Source organism: Pseudonaja textilis, chromosome 1 (assembly GCF_049901715.1).
Source record: "Pseudonaja textilis isolate UNSWEBS1 chromosome 1, rPseTex1.2, whole genome shotgun sequence".
NCBI lineage: Eukaryota > Metazoa > Chordata > Lepidosauria > Squamata > Elapidae > Pseudonaja > Pseudonaja textilis.
Window position 1 is genome coordinate 301,545,893 of NC_141990.1, and position 22,442 is coordinate 301,568,334.

The window sequence follows — 22,442 nt, forward strand, 5'->3', positions numbered from 1 at the left end:
CTAATGATTGTACTATTTATATAAAAACCAATATATGTGACCTTTCTGGTGCATACATATGACTCCATTCGTTTTAAATAAAAGGGGGCACAGCAAGGAGTTGGGTTTCATCTCCTTCCATAAACTGCAGGAGGATATTGCTGTACACAGCTCTAGGTCAAGCAAGACTTGTTTGGTCTCATCCTATTTCCATAATAATCTCTGCATTTCAGAACGAATAAGAAGGTAAGGGAACTTTTATTGCAGCAATAAAAACAGCAAAGTGATCTTCTGATGGTACTTAATTAGATTCATTTTATCTTCTCTGACTGATCATGACATACTGTAGTTCTTATTTATGAAGTAAAAAATGAATATCTGATGGTTACTAACACAATTGTAAAAGAAATTACCATGGTATTCAGCTTAATCTGTGTTTGTATCTGACATAAATGATCTTAAGATAAATTACAGGAAATTATTTTCTACTTGTAGTAACCATAACAACAGATGAAAATTGGGTTCTAGTTCAAAATACTGGCTTTTGCCTGGCGTTTCTTTAAGGGTTAAATAGAATGGAGCAGAGAGAGTGCTGGCACGAATTTTACACGAGCAAAATCAATTTGAATCTTAAGACGCTTCTGTCTTTGGATGACTGTAGCTCTTATTCTGTCTTTGGATGACTCTGTGATGAAACAGGTTAGTTTGAAGTCCAAAACAAGACTCTCAGAAATAAGCCAATAAGCTGTAGAAGAGCTATCTACAAGGATTCTGAACAACTCAGAATTATTTTGTTTCCATATAAAGTTTTAGCAAAGGAAATAGATCCAGAAATATTTTTGTTTTTAGTAACTAAATAGTGATAACAAAATTTTTAGCCATTATAAACCAAATGTCTCTTCCCCAATAATTTAGTTGTGGTTTTCGGTGGGTTAGTATTAAACCTTCTCATTTTTGTTACCCTTTTCCCCCTTCCTATGTTTTCTTGCAGTAAAGGTTGTTGTCTTTTAATCAATGAAGGGTTGATCGATTTATGGCAACAGAAATTGACTAACTAGCTTGTCACCCAAGCCTGGCATCATGGGCTAGCAGAGAGTGACTGGCCTAAAGTCACCCAGCCAGCTTTCCTGTTTAAGACAGAACTAGAATATACAGTTGCCTGGTTTATGGCCTTGTGCATTAACTCCTAGACCAAATTAGCTCTCTTTCTCCTATTATTTCTCTTATTTTCTTAAATATTAAAACTTTTAATAAACTCAATATTCAACTTATTTTGAACTTATTTTCTTAAATTTAAGAAGGAATAATAGCAAATCAAGCAAGAGACAATTCTAAACAGTTCCTGAAATCCTTATGTCTATTCTATCAATTGACCCAAAGGTGCTTTTTCAAGAGGCAACTGGACTTTTGTGTTTTTCTTTGAAGAAGTTTTACTTCTCATCCAAGAACCTTGGATGACTGGATAGTTGGGAATGGAAGGAGTTATACTCCTTGCATATGCTGATCATTTCCATTATTTTAGAGAGTTGTTAAGGCCACTTAGAGGTTTGTCTGTCCTCAGGGTCACCAGAATAATGCAATTGGTGTGGAGCCTTCTTGGAACTGCTGAAAGGACTATGTTGTAGAGCTGTGCTTTCTGCAGGATGTTTTCTGCCCTGTGCCCCTTCTGTCATGCCCCTGGTAGAGACTGACTCTGAGGGAGAGGAGGAACAGCTAACAGGGAGTGGAAGTATGGCTCTGGATGTTGTGGAGGAGGCTGGGAAAGGACAGAGGCCGGCTGAGCAATCAGAGAAGGACCCAGGCCCACCCCCTATCCATCCTAGGGCACACAGGGAGGAGAGGATAAGGGAGAGACGTGGTCTACTCAGGAGGAGAGGGCTTTGATCCTCTTCATGGGCTGCAGGTGTGAGAACTTCATAAGAGTTTGGACCTGTGTACTGGCAAACACTGGAAACAAAGCGTGTTTTATTTTGGTCTGAAGTTATCTTGGTTGGCATCCTTTCAACAAACTGCCTTGTTATCTCCTTGAATTTGGTAAATACTTTTCCTGTTCCCTTGTGGAAATTTCGTCATTGTAGTTTGATTTTTTATTTCACCTCTATCTGCTCATTAAATTTGGACTGTATTGTTTTCTTTTGAAGACTATTTTTGAGTATGTTTTTTCTCCATCTGAGTATTGTTGAACAGTGGAGCCAAGTTGGAGGCATTAAAGGACATTTATTTACATTTTGGATTTTGTTACATTTGTGGTACACTCTGGGACATCAAACCTTCACTGTTGAACACAGACACATTGTTTGAGATAAGTCTGTTGTCTGCATCTCAAACTGAAATGCAAATGGGTGAGGAGCCTTCTTGGAATTGCATATCTACAGACCCCTCACATCCTGAACATAAATTGTTTCAACTTCTACCCTCAAAACAATGCTATAGGGCACTGCACACCAGAACAACTAAACACAAGGACAATTTTTCCCCGAATGCCATCACTCTGCTAAACAACTAATTTCTACAACACTGTCAAGCTATTTACTAAGACTGCATTACTATTATTCTCCTCATCCTTCCTATTACCTATCTCCTCCCACTTATCACTATAACTTTGTTATATTGTTTCTTTACAATTTATATTGTTTTGTTTCCTAGTATGATCTGATTGCTTATTAGTAACCTGTGACTATCTTATAATTCTTGATGAATGAAATTTTCCCTTTATGTACAATGAGAGCATATGCACCAAAGACAAATTCCTTTTGTGTCCAATTACACTTGGGCAGTAAAGAATTCTAAAGAATAAAGAATTCTATAAAGGACTCTGTTGGAGACTACAAGAACCATTTGCACTTCAGTTTGAGATGCAGACAACACAGATTCACCTCACACAACAGGTGTCTGTGTTCAACAGTGAAGGGACACAGGGCTGAAAACTTCATGCAGACAGATCAGCTTCACAACAGAATTCTTTCAGCAGTTCCATGCAGCCTTCTACAATGCTGTAACAAACATGGGACTGGAATAACTAGTAACCAACAATACTAGACTGATCTCATCTTCTGCAATAGTTTGAATTCAATTTATGGAATACAAATTAAAGAACCCTTTTCCAACAGTGACCACAGCATGATTGACTTTTGTCTCAACATACATCCACACAAAAATCAACACAACAATTTGATCCCCAATTATAACTTCAAAAAGGGCAACTATGATCTTATAGACAACGATTTCTCATCCCTTGATTGGCAATTTCTATTCACTGGATGCAATACTGTTGAAGACCATTACAACATATTTTTACTTGAAGTCAAAAGAGTCATCAAACTATATGTACCAATAACAACTCCAAAAACCAGAAAGAACAGATTACCCATAACAATAAGAAAGCTTCAATCCAAAAAGAGATCACACGTTGCCAACTTCAAAAGCCGATACAAAACTTTATGCCACCAGATAAAGATTGAATGCACCAATTATCACAAGAGGAAAACCTTCTACGCACCAATTCCACCCACACTTTGTACAATTTTGTAAACAACAAACTAAAAGACTCAAGGTCCATCCCACCCCTGAAAGGACCTAATGGTAAAGACTGCAACGATGACCCTATTAAAGCCAACCTCTTTAACAAATTCTTTGGCTCAGTATTTGTAAACAGCAATGGATCATGCCCAGTATTTCCTAGGTGAGCCACAGACAACTACAATGATCTAATACATACCAATTTTACAGTAGACAATGTTGAAAAAGCACTACGCAATCTAAAACCATCTCTATCTATTGGACCAGACGGAATATGTGCCTACTTCTTAAAAAAGCTATCCACTGCCATAGCCGAACCTTTAAGCATAATCTTTGAAAAAATTTTCAGGACCAGCTCCCGGCCAAAACTATGGTCACAAGCCACAGTCATCCCCATCTCCAAAAAGGGAGACCCCAGCCTAGTTGAAAATTACAGACCAATCTCCTTATGCTGCGTCACCTGTAAAGTCATGGAATCAATTATTAACCAATCCATTATCCACCACTTAGAGACAAACAACCTAGTCTCTAATAAACAATTTTGTTTCAGAAAAAAATTATCTTGGAATCTGCAACTCTTACACTGCAAAAACATATGGACTACACAACTTGATCAGGGCAAAGCAATAAATGCAATCTACATAGACTTCTGTAAAGCCTTTGATTCAGTGGTACACGACAAACTACTCCTAAAACTGAAATCTTATGGTATCTCTGGACACCTGCATAACTGGATAGAAGCATCCATGTCAAACAGACAACAAATGGTCAAAATTGGGAGCGTCCTATCAAATTCTGTACCTGTCAACAGTGGTGTCCCCCAAGGCAGTGTTCTAGGACCAACTCTCTTCATACTCTACGTAAATGACCTCTGTGATCATATTAAGAGCAACTGCGTTCTCTTCGCTGATGATGTAAAGCTATTCAACACCACAGACAATACTGGTATCCTTCAAAAAGACCTCGACTATGTATCAGAATGCTCAAACAAATGGCAACTTCAAATCTCAACAAATAAATGCTCTGTCTTACATATTGGCAGAAAAAAATCAGAAAATAAAATACAGGATGAATAGTCAAGACCTTGTTGATGATCCAAACTCTGTCAAGGATCTTGGAGTACTCATCTCTAATTATCTAAGTGCTAGAGCCCACTGTAACTACATAGCCAAAAAGGCATTAAGGGTTGTTAACCTAATTTTATGTAGCTTTTTCTCTGGTAATATTACACTACTAACTAGAGCATACAAAACATTGGCTAGACCAATACTCGAATACAGCTCATCAGTCTGGAACCTACATTACATATTTGATATTAACACAGTTGAGAAAGTCCAGAAATATTTCACAAGAAGAGTTCTCCACTCCTCTACTCATTGCAGAATACCTTATGCCACTAGACTTAAAATTATAGACCTAGAAAACCTAGAACTATGTCGCTTTCAGTCTGATCTAAATATAGTATATAAAATCATACATTGCAATGTCCTACCTGTCAATGAATACTTCAGCTTTAATCATAACAATACAAGAGCAAACAACAGATACAAACTCAAGGTTAATCGCAGCAAACTTGATTGCAGGAAATACAACTTCAGCAACAGAGTGGTCAGTGTCTGGAATACTCTATCTGACTCTGTGGTTTCTTCCCCAAACCCCAAAAACTTTAACCTTAGACTTTCTACTATTGACCTCACCCCTTTCCTAAGAGGTCTGTAGAGGGCATGCATAAGCGCACCAATGTGCCTACTGTCCCTGTCCTATTGTTTCTTTTATTTTTCTTATATGTATCCATGTATCCATAACTATGTTTTTACTTATACCTATTATCTTGTAAGCAATTGACGAACCAAATAAAATAAAATAAAAAATAAAATAAAACCAATGGGAAAATAGACTGGGAGGGTTGCAAATCACTGGGATAAATCTCCCTCTTCTGTACACAATCCCCAGCCCCTCTGCACTTATGCCCTGCTGGCCATTCACAGATCCCTGTGCACCCTATTCTTATCTTCTCCATGCATCCCTCACATCCTTGTGCATCCCCATATACCACCATAAGCTCTCCCTAAGCCTTGACATGCATCTTTTACACTCTTGAGTATTCCCTCATACCTCTCCTACATCTACTTGCCAGCTTACTGACTTGCTTGCTAATCACCTGGGACTTGAAACTTTCTGCCAGCTTCTTTACCGACTTGGTTGTGGAAAACCAGAAGGAAGTTGCCTTGCCTAATGATGACCATGGAATTTGATCAATGACAACAACCTGGATTGCAGAGATTGTCATAACTAAGCAATGTATATCAAAGACTATCTGTAATTAGAAACTCTAACATTAACTTATTTGGGGAGGAGGGGGTTGGGTCTATGAATGTGTATATTTGAATAATTTTAAATTTGTTGGATCAATTGCACACTGCTCATTTGCAAGTTTCAAATCAATCTAAAGTCGAAGAAGAATGACAGGCACATTCCATAATATGTTCTTAAAATCACTATTTTCAAAAAGAATAACAGAAATTACTTTGAAGCCATGAACATCATTGAAAGAGAGCCTGAGGAACTATGGATTGAAATTAAAGAAATTGCTAAAGATGAATGTGAAAAAAGACTGCAAAGATGAAGAAACTGAAAAGAGTAAATTGGAAATCAGAAAAATGGTGGAACCTTTGAATTTCTTCATTTTGTTCCAACAATCTTCTGTTTAATTCATTCAGATGTTGTCATAGGATTTAATCTCTCTTCAGTTTTATTTTTCCCATCTCAAAAGTTTCTTCAAGGTTTTAGCAAACTGTTTTTTATAAGTTTCTTGAATTAAACTCTTGTTTTTAAAGAGCTTTTAAAGTCTTTATTTTTTGCCATTTATTTCAAATTCTTAAGCATATCATTAATTTTCCCTATAATCTGGAATGAAGATCAATTCACCAAGTAGTTTTACCAACTTGTCATTTTGAAGATCTATATTAGGCTTGAGATAGGTAAATAGGTAATTTCTAAATGATTAAAAAGTGAGGTTAGCAAGGTCAGGAGGCTGTGTAACAACTGAGAACCCTTTATCTCCTGAGCTCAAACCTATGGGAAACTTCTGCAAGAAGCAGCCATTTGGAGCCAAAGTGAGCAATCTTCAGTTCTCTCTAATGCAGATAGCTTCCATAAGAGCAATCTACAGACTATACCTTCAGTCATAGCAGCAATGTCATCTCCATTTATTTGGAGAAGTGCTAACTTGCCATTCCTTTCTTGGAAATGCATGCATTGGTTTCTTAATGCCTTCACACTCAGATACATTTGTGTCAGAGGTAGTATTCAACCGGTTCACACCTATTCGGGGGAACCGGTAGTGGTTATTTGGTGTGGGTCGCCGAACCGGTGGTGACCCCAGGCTGGCCACACCCCCAACCTGGTCGCCTGGTCACTCACTTGCCCCTATTGCTCTCCTAGCTTTCCGTTCCCCATGTCATCTTTCTCCCCGGGGTGGGGGGGCAAAGGAAGAAAGGCATCGACGCTGCAAGTATTGCTTTCCCCATGTGAGTTAAAGTACCTGGAGTGAGAAGGAGTGTGGCCTGACAGAGGGGGTGGGGGAATCCACTCCAGCCTTGGAGAAATTTAAAGGAGCTGCTTCAAAATGCATGTCTGTTAAGCTACAAAAGTGCTTCGTGTGTGTGTGTATGAGAGAGAGAGAGAGAGAAAGACAGAGAAAGAAAGGAAGGAAGGAAGGAAGGAAGGAAGGAAGGAAGGAAGGAAGGAAGGAAGGAAGGAAGGAAAGAAAGAAAGAGGGAGGAAGGGAGAGAAAGAAAGAAAAAATAGGAAGAGAGAGAGAAAACTCTGTGCTATTATTTTTAATTGTTCCTTTATTTATCATGTGTTAATATTTTACACTGTCCCTACACCTAGAGTGATTTTTCTGCCTTTCTTTTGCCCAGGGCTACCACATATTTTTCAGGGTTTACATGCATTCAATGTCAATAGTCCAGAGCATAAAATACACATGTGTTTAACAAGAATTGAAAGGGACTTTGGAGGTCTTCTAGTCCAACCCCCAGCTCTGGTAAGAAAACTGAGGATGCCAGATTCTGAGTAGAGATCCTGGGAAAGGTGTCAGAATAACAAAGTAACACTTAGAAGGGACCTTGGGGTGAAATGGCTATCCAGTCTTTTTAAAAAAACTTCCAGTGATTGAGCACCCAGAATTTCTGGAGACAGGCAGTTCCACTGGTTAATTGTTCTCACTGTCAGAAAGTTTCTCCTTAGTTTTAGGCTGCTTCTCCCTGTTCTGTTTCCATCCATTGCTTCTTGTTTGCATTCTGCTTCTTCGGAAAATACATTGTCCCCCTTTCTTTGTGGCAGCCCCTTAAAAGCCTGTTGCCTATCACACTCTTGGGTAAAGCATGTGAGCCATTTCCTCCTTTCAGTGGTCCATGAAAGTACATTTATAGTATGTAGATAATAAAGTCAGAAAAGGTGAACAACCTTTTTACAGAACTATAGATAAGCTGAGACTGGGTGACAAGGAATGGCTGGAAGGGGAGGGGCCAGGTGAGCCACCCCTTGATGTGAGTGACATTGAGTTAGCCATGCCCACCCAGTCACATGACCACCAAGCCATGCCCACCAAATAAGCAACACCCACAGAACCGGTAGTAAAAATTTTTTGAATCTCACCACTGATTTGTGCATTAAAAAAATCTACCCTGTATTTTTTTCTACTTTAAATATAGGATTATCTACCACAAAACTAGTGCAACCAGGCTACATGCCAAAATTCTGATTTTACAAATCTGTGAAAGGCTGAACATATCCAAAGCATATGTGGAATAGTTTGAATGAATTGATGAAAAAGCAAGTTCAGTTTCTTTTAGTGCTTTCAATCATATTTTGTTATTTGACTCCACTTGGTATTGCTTAAACAACAAAAAATGACCAAAGGAGAATATGTTCAGAAAGGCTTTCTGGAAAGTGAAGATAAAAACATTTCAAGGAAAACCTCAAAAGTGTTTTCTAAGTGCACTTATGGCTGCTTTTCAACATAAGAAAATATAAGCCTTCTTTTATTTTTTTGGTAAACCCTTATACTTTATTTGCTTTTCATCATATGAAAAAAAATGTAATCTTCCTTTTTTCATGTGAAATCAAATATACAACAGATACTGTTCTACACCAACAGTTGCCTATGAAAAAAAAAAATCAATGATGGACCAAGCTTTATTTCCCTACAACAAGAGAATAACAACTTTCAGATTAGAAAAACAAATGCTATTTTGTTGATTGGTTCTTTTATTTCAACATTTCTGCATTTGTTAATCAGATGACTGGGAGTGCTGAGGTGGCTTATGAAGCAATAATAGGAGAAAGAATATTCCCAGTGAGGGCGGAACAGGTAATCCTCACTTAATGACCACAATTGGGACCAGCAAGTAAGTGGCATGATTGCCAAGCAGAAAATCTTATGTCCATCTTATTTCTCCTCCAATCGTAGACTGAAGTGGTTCTGTCACTAAGTGAAAAATTGTGAATATGACATACAATTTTACTTCTGCCTTCTGCTTGTTATAAGACAGTTGCAAAGTGCCTGAATGGTGATCATATGACCATGGGATGCTGCAGCAGCCATAAGTGTGAGGAAGTTGGAGTTTTTTCACTGTCATAACTTTGAACAGTTACTGCAGGCGACAGTCAATAAGCAATGATTATCTGTATTGGGCTACCCCTCCTCACAGGATTATGTCTAGCAGCAAAATTACCATCTTTTCAATGTCTGCTAGGAATATTCAACTACCATTTTAAACTTTTGTCACTGTTTACATTTGCCTATTTTTCATTCTTCTCTACAGTTTTATAAAGACTGTCCCCTTATTATTTTGTACTGTTCAGCTAATTCCATTCATATTTATCATGTGTTGCCCAGATTCCTTATAAGGATGAACAGAAGATTAATAATAGTTTACAATAAAAACATAATTAGTAACTCTACAGGATGTTATTAATTACATACCCAAAGTTTTAATCACATTAAACTTGGGAAACAGAAGGAATCTTCTTTTAAGTAGCACCCTTTGATTTTTGGCAGCCATGGCTTACTTCCTATAGTATCTAAAACTAAGAGCTAGACAAAGTAAATAAAATGTATGGGTAAACTAAACAGTTTCATAAAGTAGAAAGCTTTGAAAGTTGGAAAAAAAGAGATTACAAAAGGCTTCTACCAGAGACAGCCACAAGGCACAACTACTAACACCTCATTAGGCATATGTTTCCAATTTATGCCCAGTTCCAATCACATACGAAGGGAGAATAGCATCAGCTTCAAGAGCCCCATTTCCTTGAACAAATATCTGCTACTTAAGTCACCTATTTTCCAGAGGCTGATGAGTAATTTTCTATCAAATTAGCACTCAGAGAAATGGATGGACTCTATCTCCAAGTTCTTCCAGATGAAAAAGGAATGCTCCGACAATATTTCAAAGGCAAGTTTGACCTTTAGCGGCTATCTACTTGAATAGCCCAAAATTTGTCAGTATGTATAAAACCCATAACTGAAGATAAGAAAATTATTCTTCTCTCTTGGTTATCACTCAGGGATGGCCTTTTCTGCATTCTGTTGTACTTCAGCCAGGCACATTTCTATTCTCCCCAAATCTCATGGGATTGCAATTATAGCATGTGAATATTAAGCTTAAGAAACATCATAGGTTTTATGGTCTCTAAAAGCACTTCTGAAAAAAGAAAAGAGAACATTCACAGTAGGGTGTTTTTTTACACCCTTAATACATGCATGAGGACATTGAGAAGTTCAGGTGGCCAGTGTATTTAGAGATTTCCAAATAACTTCTATATCTCAATTTCCCAAGATCCTCATACAAGAGTTAAAATCTTCAGAAAAGGTCCTGCTGTGCATATACTCTTTGAACGTGACCTGAAAATACATTGGAAATCAATGCATCTCTTTCAAACTACTGAGGGAACCTCAATTTCAAGTTCCATAAACAGCATGACTCATATGCTGAACCACTTTGGGTCCTGTTCAGTAATGCTCTGATGCTCCCTGAGGGAATTGCAAATTGGATTTTAAAAAATCACTTAGGTGGAATCTGACTGCCACCATGCTGGATCTCTCCTATGATGCTGAACTTCACCTCACTCTTAAAAGCTTGTTTTAGTTTCTCTGTTCTTCAGAATTTCATCACTGACCCTCTGTAGTGTTGTATTGCTTAGGCAAACATCTTTTTGACTCAGAAACGGTGCTTTCTGTGAATGTGCCTTAAATTACTTCTTATTGTCATCCTTTTTTATTATACATTACCACAATTGCTTTCATCTTCTTGTATATGGTAACTGTAGTATATCAAGAATTAGGGTGGCACTACATCTTCTTGTCAATACCTTTTGATACTTTAATGTTTTTTGATGATTTAGCTGATTTTTGTTATTTTTTAATCTCTACACTCTAAACTGTTGCTTCTTCTGTCAAGAAATAAAGCTATTTGTATTTATGGGAAACAAACTTTCATTTATATGGCCCAATTCTTTTTCATCTCTTGGCAAGATGCTATAGAGAACAAAGACATCTAACTGACCCTTGAAATCTAGACATAAAACAAATGCTGTTGTTATCTATGGAGATTCTCAGTCATCCAGGTCATGGTTGTCCCAAAAGTGCATTTCACTTCTCATTCAAGAATCTGAAGCTTGTCATCCAAGAAGAAATTTCTTCCAGAGAAGCGAAATGTCTTCAAAGAAAAAACAGAAAATCCAGTTGCCTTTTGAAAAAGCACTTTTGGGACAAATGCTTTTGTAGATCGACCACATCTGAAGTTTTCTGTTTTCCCAACTAAATCCAAATAACAGTATGCAAAGGTCAATAACATTCCAGGTCCTAGTTATATCTTTACAGGAGTAGTCAACATTGTGAAAGACCAATTCTTTATTTAACAACTATAGAAAGAGACGTGGTGGATTTTAATACTAACCAAAGAAAAGAAGAAAAATACTAAACATAAGTAACACATACATTTTTGGAATGTGGATATATAAAAAATATTGGAACCAAAACCAAACAAGCATTAATTTTAACATTTTATGACAACTATTTTACAATCCATTAAAATCAAAGAACCATTTCTATTTGTAGTATTTATTATTTAGATCTTTGAACTTCAACTATAATTTCTTGTATTATAGTGTAATTTGCATCACTTATAGATATTTTTGATATACTCAAGTATGAATTCAAAAAATATGTTTCCTAAGCAGATGCCACTATCAGATACCACTATCCTTACACCAAAGATAATGGCACAGGGGGTTGCTTTCCCATCTTTTTATGCATATGCTACTGCACACTGTAAAGTTCATAGCCAAAAACAGAATGTCTTTGAGTAATTCCCACATTGTAAATAATGATAAGAGAACGTTTGGTTGAACATACAAGTAATATACATAGGTATTGTGATACCTGCAGTACCCACCCACCCTAGCCCAGGAGACTAAGAACAAAGATTAAAAGGCTCAATTGGTCCAATTCCCTTTTTAAACAAAGCTCTTTAGAAGGATAATTTTCTTTGAAGGAACAGCAAGCAATTTTCCTTCAGATACCTGCAGGAACAAACTGATGTCTATTGGGAAAATATTGCTTCTTGTTAAATAGTAATACTCCATCAAATGTTAAGGCAAAATGTATTCCATATTATATCAACCATTCTCTCTCAATTTGATCAAGATCAAATTGCTTTAAAAACAGAACACTTTGGTGAAATTCCTGTCACCAATTCCTGAGAATGTAGTTTTTCAATGCAGTTACCTTAGTAACATGGTGACCAATGGTTATCTTTCACTAAATAAACATTCCTTAGATATTTACAGTCACTACCTGCCTTTAATATAATTATATATTAAGTAATTATACATTCATGTACTCCCATGCATTATCAACTATCACAATGTGTGGAAATATAGAGATTAAAAACAATCAAAATCTTTTGTTCGTAGGAACTGTTCTAGAATTTTTTGGCTAGGCTGCTTCTGTCCAAAATTTGCACTTTGAGTTATTTCTTTTTATCAATAGTAACAGAAGAATATGTCAATGAACACAGTGTTAATAGCAAAATGTGTTTGATTTCAATATTACATCCTATAAATCGGCAGGAAAAACAGCCAATGCATCCAAAAATATTCCAAGTTTTACCTTTGTTTCAGATAAATTACATTTTTACTAGAGAGAGGTGAGGGGAGAGAGAGTGAGAGTGAGAGTGAGAGAGAGGCTTTTTAAACTAGTACATTTAGAAGATTCATATTAGAGATGGCAAACCAGCCCCATTTTTTTGGCCCTACCAATATCCTAATTCATACAACTGTCTTTTCTTAAGAAAAATGAACCCTTAAAGTACATGTAGTATGCTTCTCTAGGGCCAGAGGGTTAACATAGGGTTTCCTGCCAGCTATCTATCATCCAGCTTTCTGCTAAAATGAAATATATAAATTTCAATCTCACCTCACTGTTATTTACCTATCTCACACATGTTTTCTGTCATTTGGAAATGGAAATAATGCCATTGTTGTTGTTTTTAATTACTCCAATACAAAGAAAGTTGTTTGATCCAAAATGTTTAAAATACTGTTTTTTTCTATTTTGTGTACCAGTTTAAAATTTAACAACATTGATATTGAAGTTTACATGTATTTTCTGTAGTTTGAATGCAACCGCAGACTGGAGCTCATCAATGTTTCTGTGTCTCAAAAAAGAAGTGACTATTTAATTAATTAATTGGAAGGACAACCCCCTCCTCGTGTGATTTAAGGAAAAGACATGTGCTGATGTCTAAGTAAACAATAAAATCAAATTGCTTCCCAGTTTATGGGACTACTGGATTATAAGTATTAGACCAAAGAGCTGGTGGCTTGTATCTATTGATTCTCTGCCACTAGGTAAAAGTACAAATGCCTCCACCAGAGTGATAAATCTAGGTACCAAGATGACACAAATCTATGTTCTTGAGATACATGGCAGATTGTGCAGATAGTGGAGGAATACATAAAAGATAAAATGGCATCAAGAAATCTACATGTTTTGGAAGGTATAACGTCTCACAAAACAGAGAATGCTAAGCAACCATGACAAAAATCTAATTAAGAGATTTCCTTACTTGCAAAAGAAAAAATTGCATCCCAGTTGTCTTGCATACAGTTGTCAAAGAAGCAATGTCTAGTCCTCTCCAAAAGCATCAGCATCAGGAAATAGGGCAATGAAATAAGAAAAAGACCATAAGGCAGAACTATAGGAAAGAACAGGAAGTGAAACCTGGCTAACTTTGCGCTCTGAAGCATCTTTTGGAATCAGTATCTTTTTTATTTCCTATGAAAACTAGCCATTCTAAAAGCTGCCCTACCAGAATGCATCCACCAGAATGAACTAAATAGAGAAAAGATAGATGGACAACCTATGCATTGCCAAAAAAAAGAGGAAATGCTTTTACAAAAAAAGAGAGGACCAAACAGGATGCATCATGGCCTAAATTTAGCAGATGGCGTTTTATGTGTGTCAGTACAAATTTAAAAATCAATCATAGATTTTAAAAAAGAAATATATCTCATATACTAGGGAAAAGTATGATATATTGAGGACATCTGCCTGCTGTTCAGCCTACAAGCCAGGAGTAAATGTTCCAGGGCAATACCATGGGCTCTAAAATAGAAATTTTCTGTTCTTTATCTTTTTTTCACACAAAAAAACAAAGTCTTGGACTGAATCTGTATATGAATTTTTAAAAAAAAACTTTAAAGGGCGGACTTCACCCGTCCTAAGTGGAATGGAAGAGAAAAGAATAGCTCAACTGTGAAAATGGATATTAACTTGTGGCAGTGGAAATCAAGAGTAGTCACAGTTTTTGAAGAGATAACTACTAACCTGATCACAGCATGCATTGAATGTTGCTGGATCTTCAAAAGTTCTACCCTGTGTTGGCACATACAATCCCAGTCATTTTCTTACCAGTCATGGCTGCTGTAGCTGCTAAATATAACTCCTACTGTCAAAATCAAGGCATCTCCTTTCCTTGAATGCTTTCAGGAATAATAGATGAACACTACCTTCATGCTTGTATTCATTCAGCAAGCTCCACCACTGACTGCTGGTGGGAAATTATTTACAATTTTCAGTTAAAAGGTAAGAAAAGTGATGATGCTCATTTCTCCATGCCCAATATATCTCTTTTCCGAGGAAATCCATTGATATTTCCATATCTGGTGATACAAACCTCAGAGCTTTGTCATTACCTGTCTTCTCCTCATTATATCACTTCCCAAACTGGAGTTTCCAGGGATGAATACAGATGCCTTAGGCATTTTAGGTCACTTAGATTGTCAATGTGAAGCCAGAATGACAAACTATTGGCCTTCCAGGACCAAGTGTGGTTAGAGCTCATTGATTATTTTTGAGTTGGGGGAGGGGTTGAAGAAAAAGAGAGGGGGAGGGAGGGGGAGGGAGAGTGAGACAGAGAGATAGAGACAGAGAGATAGAGACAGAGAGACAGAGAGACAGATGGACAGACAGAAGTCTTATTTTTCATATGAGAAATATCTCCTATGTTTTGTATTTTGCTGATGTAGAGATCTGAGTTCCATGTTTCCAATGTCCTCTTCTTCAGAACCATTCTGTTTCCCAATCCTAGATCTGTAACTAGGTTTCAATCTCTTCAGTGTTTTTTCTAACTTCAAATTTTAAACAAAAAAAAAAACCTTTACTGATACTAATGCTTATACATTTAATTGAAAATTAAATGGAAATTTAATTGAAAAAAAAAGGTTGGGGTCCATTGGTCTGTGGCATTTGATTTATATGAAAACAGTAATGTTTGGAAGGTATTATAAGATAACCTTTACTGGCATTTTGTTTCCTGTGGGTACTTTGGCTCATGTTAAAAATGAAATTCTGTTGCCTGCTCTCAAAAGTGTAGACATACATAACAGATATATATTTATTTTTTATTTATTTATTTGATTTCTCAATCACTTACAAGATAATAGATATAAGTATAAACATGAGTAAGAATACAGGAAATAGGTACGAATAAATGGGGACAATAGGACAGGGACGGTAGGCATGATTGTGCACTTATGCATACTCCTTATAGACCTCTTAGGAATGGGGTGAGGTCAATAGTGGATAGTTTAAGATGGGGGTTAGATGATGTAACAACAGTCAGGTAGTGCATTCCAGACATTGACCACTCTGTTGCTGATGTTGTACTTTCTGCAATCGGGAGTGGTTTACATTGAGTTTATATCAGTTGTGTGCTCTTGTATTGTTGCGGTTGAAGCTGAAGTAGTCATTGACTGGTAGGACATTGTAACAGGAAATTTTGTGTACTATGCTTAAGTCCAACTGTAGGCAGCATAGTTCTAGGTTGTCCAAGCCCAAAATTTCAAGCCTGGTGATGTAGGGTATTCTGTTGCGAGCAGAGGAGTGTAGTACTCTTCTTGTGAAATACTTCTGGACTTGCTCAGTTATATTAAAGTCCGATATACAGTGCATTTTCCAGACAGATGAGCTGTATTCGAGTATTGGTCTAGCAAAGGTTTTGTATGCCCTAGTTAGCAATTCAATATTACTGGAGGACAAGCTTCATAAGATTAGATGTACAACTCTATATACTTACATACATACATTTGTATATACCTATACCCTAACATATAAATACATATAAATTTTAATCACTGTCCATCTTGAATACATAGCAGAAAGAGAAAGTTTAAGAATTCACAAAGTTGATACTGTATGGAACAAAACTGTGGCTGAATCTGGATGTTTTGTTTTGGATATCATGAAGCCTCCTCCCAGAAGGTAACAAGGAAAAGGGGTCGTGAAGAGGATGTATAGCATCCCTGATGATACTGTGGACCCTGATCAAGCAATGCTTACATGGTATGTCCTGGATAGAAGGGGTGAACTGCCAATAATTTTTTCTGCCATCCTCACCACTCTCTGCACCACCTTCCTGTCTGAAGGAATAATGCTTCCAAACCAGAGTATAATACAATATGACAGGATGCTCTCGATCATCCCTCTGTAGAAAGTGGTAAGGGCAGGTGGAGGGAGATGTACTTTTCTCATGTGACACAGAAAATGCAGGAGCTGCTCTGCTGCGTCTGTGAAGCTTCTATCTTGCTTTTATCTTTCCCAAACAATTCTCACATAGAATTCTCACATATAGTCCAATACAGCTAAAGCTTGAGTCCCTTAAAATAATTTTATAAGCCTAATTTCCTTTCCACAACCCATTTTCACAAACAAAATATAGACTGCGACATTTTCAGTAAAGATTTAATTTATTTGTGGGAGTCCTAGGGGAAAAAAGTCATATATATGAAAACCAGAAAGAGAAAGAAAAGGAAACATTTATTTCAAAACGTTATTTCTGTTATCAGCACAAGTATGCATGTGTCTTAGAATTGCCATATTGAAGCATCAGTTAAATGGAATGTTGTTATTCTTTTCATTATGTTAATACATTTAGCAAAGGAATAGGGCAGTGATAAGATTTCTCTCCAGCCATCTCTTATATCAGCAGAAAAATGGGATCATTCAAATTAGAAGGTACACAGAAATAAGTGTTTAAATGAGCGATTATGTGGGAAAGATTGCCATCACTTCTGCACTAGTCACCAAAAATCCATAAGCAGTCTGTTCCATTAATTCCGATCTTATATACTATTTGTTCTCCCACATATCATATTGCCAAACACCTAGCCACACTTTTACAATATTACATTGGACCTATGTCAACCTATAATAAGAATTCAAGCTCTTTCACTGAAAAACATTGCAAATTCAGTCTGAGACAATAAGACAGACTGGTTTCCTTTCTACCAAAGAACCAGTTAAGGGAACATTATTATAAATTAAGGATTTTTTTTGTCAAAGACATTACCAACTTAATACATCCTTGCTTCTCTACTAGTTAGTTCTGATGGAATAATGAATTCTATGAACAAATTGCATGGGCTGCCATGAGCCATGAGTCTAGTTTCTATATTATAAATATGTATATATAGAGAATGAGTTTTGGACTTTCCATGTATATATGTATATGAATACATATACATATATGTATACATACATACGGGGTAGGCTGCGGGGGTTCACAGGGGTTCAGGAGACCCTCTTGCTAAGATTCTGCACAATTCAGAGAACCCCCAAATCCCACTCCTGGCTGGCCCCGCTCCTCGCATGAGTCCCCACGTGTCCCATTTTGGATGCAGGTAAGTGCACGGCGCATGCGGAGGCTTGGGGAGGGCAAAAACCAGGCCTCCCCGAAGTTTGGGAAGGCCGGAAATGGGCCTGTTTCTGGATTTCATAGAGTCTCCAGAGCCTGGGGAGGGCAAAAATGCCCTCCCCCGCTGTGGAGCAGGAGGCTGACTAGGCCATGCCCACCATGGCCATGTCCACCCAGTAACCAGGCAGAGAACCCATTGTTAAAATTTTTGAAGCCCATACATACATACATAAATACATACATACATACTTGTGTATGTTAATATATTGGTAGTTACCCAATTGCTTAGCTTTTTGAGAACAAGATTGACTTTCACATAGCTGGGGTGGGGGGAAATTAAAGAAATCCTTGAAACATGCTCAACTCCTGATGACTATAAGGACACAACTATGGAGACTCATTGTGGTGGGATTTTTTTTGTTTTGTTTTGTTTTTGTCATCAATATAGAAGTGGCTTTGCTGTTGTCTTCTTCTAGGATTATTTTTTTTTAATATTAAGCCTACAGCCCTAATACCTGATATTTTCCCCTCCATCTATCAATCACTTGACACTTTTGAGGCTTTTCAGTCAAGAAAGATTGACCATGCTTTGTCGTCTACTTGAAGCTAGAAGATTAATTCGTCTAATTTGTCTAATTCTATGATAGGTTGATGACCTATAAGTTGGAATATGTTTAAAAAATGACCCTGAGGCCAGCTTTCACCACTTCTGCATCCTTTAGACATAGATGGGAATTTGGAAATTTGGGGAAAGAACATCTGGATGTTGTTAAGTTGGAAAAAGCTGCTTGTTGGTAAATTAGTCTTTGGGAGGGCACCATGTAGTACATATTCATGTAAATCATGAAGGACTGAACCATGTTTATAAAATCAAAGTGATCAACTGACAGGAAAATACAAGCTTTTCTCCAGAAACATTTGAAACAGCTTTTAAATATAACTTTTTTTATTAAAATGTGCATAGTCCCAGATGGTACTCTGCATATATTCAGAATAATTAAGATGCAAATGTATTCTAGCATCTTCAGAGATTGTTGAACACACACAGAAGCATAACACACACCTTAAATTAGAAATGCAAATGAAGGAATAAGCTTAAAAACTGAATATTTTGCCAAGTAAAGAATATCATAAAATACAGGTGATATAAATGTCACAGCCTATTAAACTAATGTCCTCTTAAAATTAGCAAAATGGCATCATTTTCAGCAAGAGGTGAATTCTTTTGTTACTGAAGCATAGTAGAGAACTACAACAGAATTTTTTTTAAAAAAAATCCAGGAACATGTTTTTTTTTTAAAAAATACATGAAGCAGTGGAATCTCATTCATTAAAATGTTTAGTGGGTTGCATCAGTTGCATGTAATTGAAATGAAACATCAGCTTTATTCCTGAAGTAGTTTATACAGACTTTGAATACAGGTTCTTTGATGCTGACATGGGTTCTCAATAACAGAGGCATGATATAAAAACAGAAAAAGAATGTTTTTATTCAGTTCAACATAGAAAATATATGCATACTTTTCTTTGTATTTAAAGAGCAGCCTTCTCCAATTCAAAAAATGAAGATGATGTGCACATAAAGGCTATATCCCCCAGCATTGAGATGAAATGACTGATATCATAATGCTATTATTTAATCAAGGCAACATACAGTACATAAAATTCCGTGTGAATTCTGATAGATCCTTTTCACATTTGAAAGGATTCCAGGCTATCCTTGAACGCACTTTTACCTTGTTTCTGCTGTTAATGTAGATGACAGATCTTTTTAAAAGTAAGAAAATGACTGGCTCAACTTAGATTCAAGGTGTGATTGAAACATAGGAAGCTACTTAATACCTAAACAATCCATTCATCTGTCATGCCATCCATAATCCAAAGGCCCAATGTTGCAGGTGGCCCAAAGACACCTTTAAAAGCTAGTACCAAATAGTTGTTTTTAATGTGGCCTAAGGAGAAAAATGTTTAATCACATCAAAGAAAGAGATATGCAAGTAACATTCAATTTATGACCACAATTGGGAGTTAAACTTCCCTCACTAAGTTGGATCTGATTCTACAGCCTTTGGAACATAGTTGTTAAGCAAATCATCCAGTCATTAAGTTAATCATATGGATATTAAACAAATCTTAACAAAGATGTGAAGATTCTGGCATTAACTTCAGAGGTGGTATTCAGCAGGTGCTGATCAGTTCTGGAGAACCAGTAGTGGAAATTTTGAGTAGTTCAGAGAACGGGCAAATCCTACCTCTGACTGGCCCCGCCCCCATCTATTCTCTGCCTCCCAAGTTCCAGCTGATTGGATGGTTCTTCTTTTGTTGCCCTGCACAGGAGAATGGAGCTGGAAAGCAGATTAGTGAGATGGGGAGAGAATGGGGATTTTTCCCCTGCCGTGCCCTGCCCACCAAGTTATGCCCACAGAACCATAAATTTTTTTAAATCCTACCACTGATTAACTTCTTTGTTGGAAACCAGCTGCAAAGTTTACAAATGATGATCATGTGACCTCCAGGATGCTGCAATTATTATAAACATATACTGGTTGTCAAGTGCCCAAATTGAGATCACATGATCACTGAAATGATCATAAGTGTCAGAACCAATCATAAGTCACTTTTTCCAGTCATAACTTCAACTGGTCCCTAAAGAAATGGTCATGATTTTAGGACTATCCATACAATGTATGCAATATATGAAGACAGTATTCTTATGTATATTTTAAAGGTTAAGTTTTTTTAGGATGCTATGAAATAGCCATAGATTGTTCACTTTGGTTCTGAGACTTCATAAAGCTACATGTTTATTTAAGCAGGAACACCCCCACCCCCCAGTGACTTATTGCACCTTCTAGAGCCATCCAACCATCTTTGTGTTGATATAATTATAATGAGAACAGGCTTTTTATCACTCTAATGATAGCTGGATATGCTAGAAGTTGCTATAAGTCACTTATAGAAAATGGTCTTATTGACAAGTTGGGAGCTCAGAGTCTTAAGTCAATGGATGATAGAAATCATCCTGAGAGAAAACATTTGTGTAGAGCCCAATCTCTCTCAAGAGAGTCTCTTTGAGAAACAGGGTTGCATTTTATTATACAGGAATGTGCTTTGACAGCTACAGAATACCACTTGAAAAATTTGGCCTTGCTGTGCTGAAATAATTCCCAGACCTCTAAAAGTTGTTATCAAACTGTAACTTTTAATGTACTAAGATAAATAAATTGGAGAGTAGTCATAATAACTAAATTTAATTTGAATGAACTCTCAAACAACAATGACACGAAATCAAGATAATTTTTGACCTGGCTTTATTCTAAACAGCCCCAAATAAAAAGAATTTTAATTGAAATGCAATGGGAAGGAGTCTCCATTAACTTCTATATGAAACTATAATGGACTGTACAGATTTCTGGACGTGTTCTTTCACTTCCTTTCTGAAGCTGGTCTGCTCATGCAGTAAAAAGAGAAAATACAGAACATGGAATTGGCTAATATAAAATGTGGATTTAAGAATTCATCCAACTAGCCTCCCCTCCCCCCCAAAATGACATAATTATGACATTAGACTTGAAAAATGCAAATCTCATAAGGAGCAAGATAAATTTCAATCAGTATATCCATTTCCCCTTTCCAATTCTTCCAAGCAGCTCAATAACAATAGAAAAGATTGTCTGTAAGAATCTTCCTTCCTAGTATCTTAAACACTGATATTGTGGGCATATTATATATTCAAGACTTTCAGGCATAGGGATATCTATGTTGCATCCTTAGAATGGACAGTGAGAATGGTTAAGGTAAAGTTTTCCAAACAACCAGTCTATCAGTTCCTCAGAAAGTTACAATAATTTCATTTAACAGAGCCCAGAATATTTTCAAACTGTCTTTTCCTTTATCAAAGTTATGCTGATATAACCCTAGGCAAAAGTTTATTTTTGCAAATCTAGAGTTTTCTGAGAATATCAGCCTTTTGCCTCCAAGGTGGCCAATATTTCAGTGTCCTTGGTGCCATCTGCATATCTCAATCACCCCTCTCGAGTGCATCATGTAACAAATTCCCTCCAAAGGCATGCCATCTAACTCCAAGGACTCCAAAGGTAGAGATTTAGTAACTAAAGAGAAAGTTGGCCTTAGGGATAGAGATAAAGCTTATCTTGGATGGACCAGAGACAGCAGCTTTGCTGTTTGAGGATATTCCTTGATCCCCCAAATGACACTGGATTTGCAAATAATAGTGGAACACATTTGTGTAACTAAGATTAATAATAACCTTTTCTGAGCCTGTCATCTTTGACAATAATTATCCTTGGTTACAACTCTTTTTCTATGTGGATCTACCCTTGAGTGCTCCCAAATTGCAATTTATTTGAAATGAATGTTATACATTAAAGTATAGGAAATTAAGAGTTTTTTCTTACTTACTGCCAATAAGCTCTGCTCTTTGGCAAAAGACCTCAACTTCAGGATGGAAGCATGAGCTATTAACATATCCAATGAACCACAAAGATACAATCCACATTAGTTTTTATTAAAACTGATTTTTTTAACTACGTGGTCAGATGTTTATTCTTTTGCTCATCTTCAGACTTCAATGATATGAAATTTTCAGTGTGTGAATATGCATAGATGAAGTGTCCTATGTTTGATAGGTACCATCATTCCTAGATGGTAAGATGT

At 36.7% G+C, this 22,442-nt stretch overlaps 1 long non-coding RNA gene across 2 annotated transcripts in view; it reads left to right on the forward strand.

Moving 5' to 3' along the window:
* The first annotated feature begins 127 nt into the window (after nucleotides 1-127).
* LOC148128277 (uncharacterized) overlaps nucleotides 128-22,442 on the forward strand; it is a 30,640-nt gene continuing 8,325 nt past the window's right edge. The window contains exons 1-2 of one of the 2 annotated variants that reach the window (XR_015741543.1): nucleotides 128-225; nucleotides 8,807-8,878. This is a non-coding gene — a long non-coding RNA (uncharacterized LOC148128277). The remainder of the gene's footprint in view (nucleotides 226-8,806; nucleotides 8,879-22,442) is intronic. The other variant, XR_015741544.1, reaches the window with a different exon arrangement.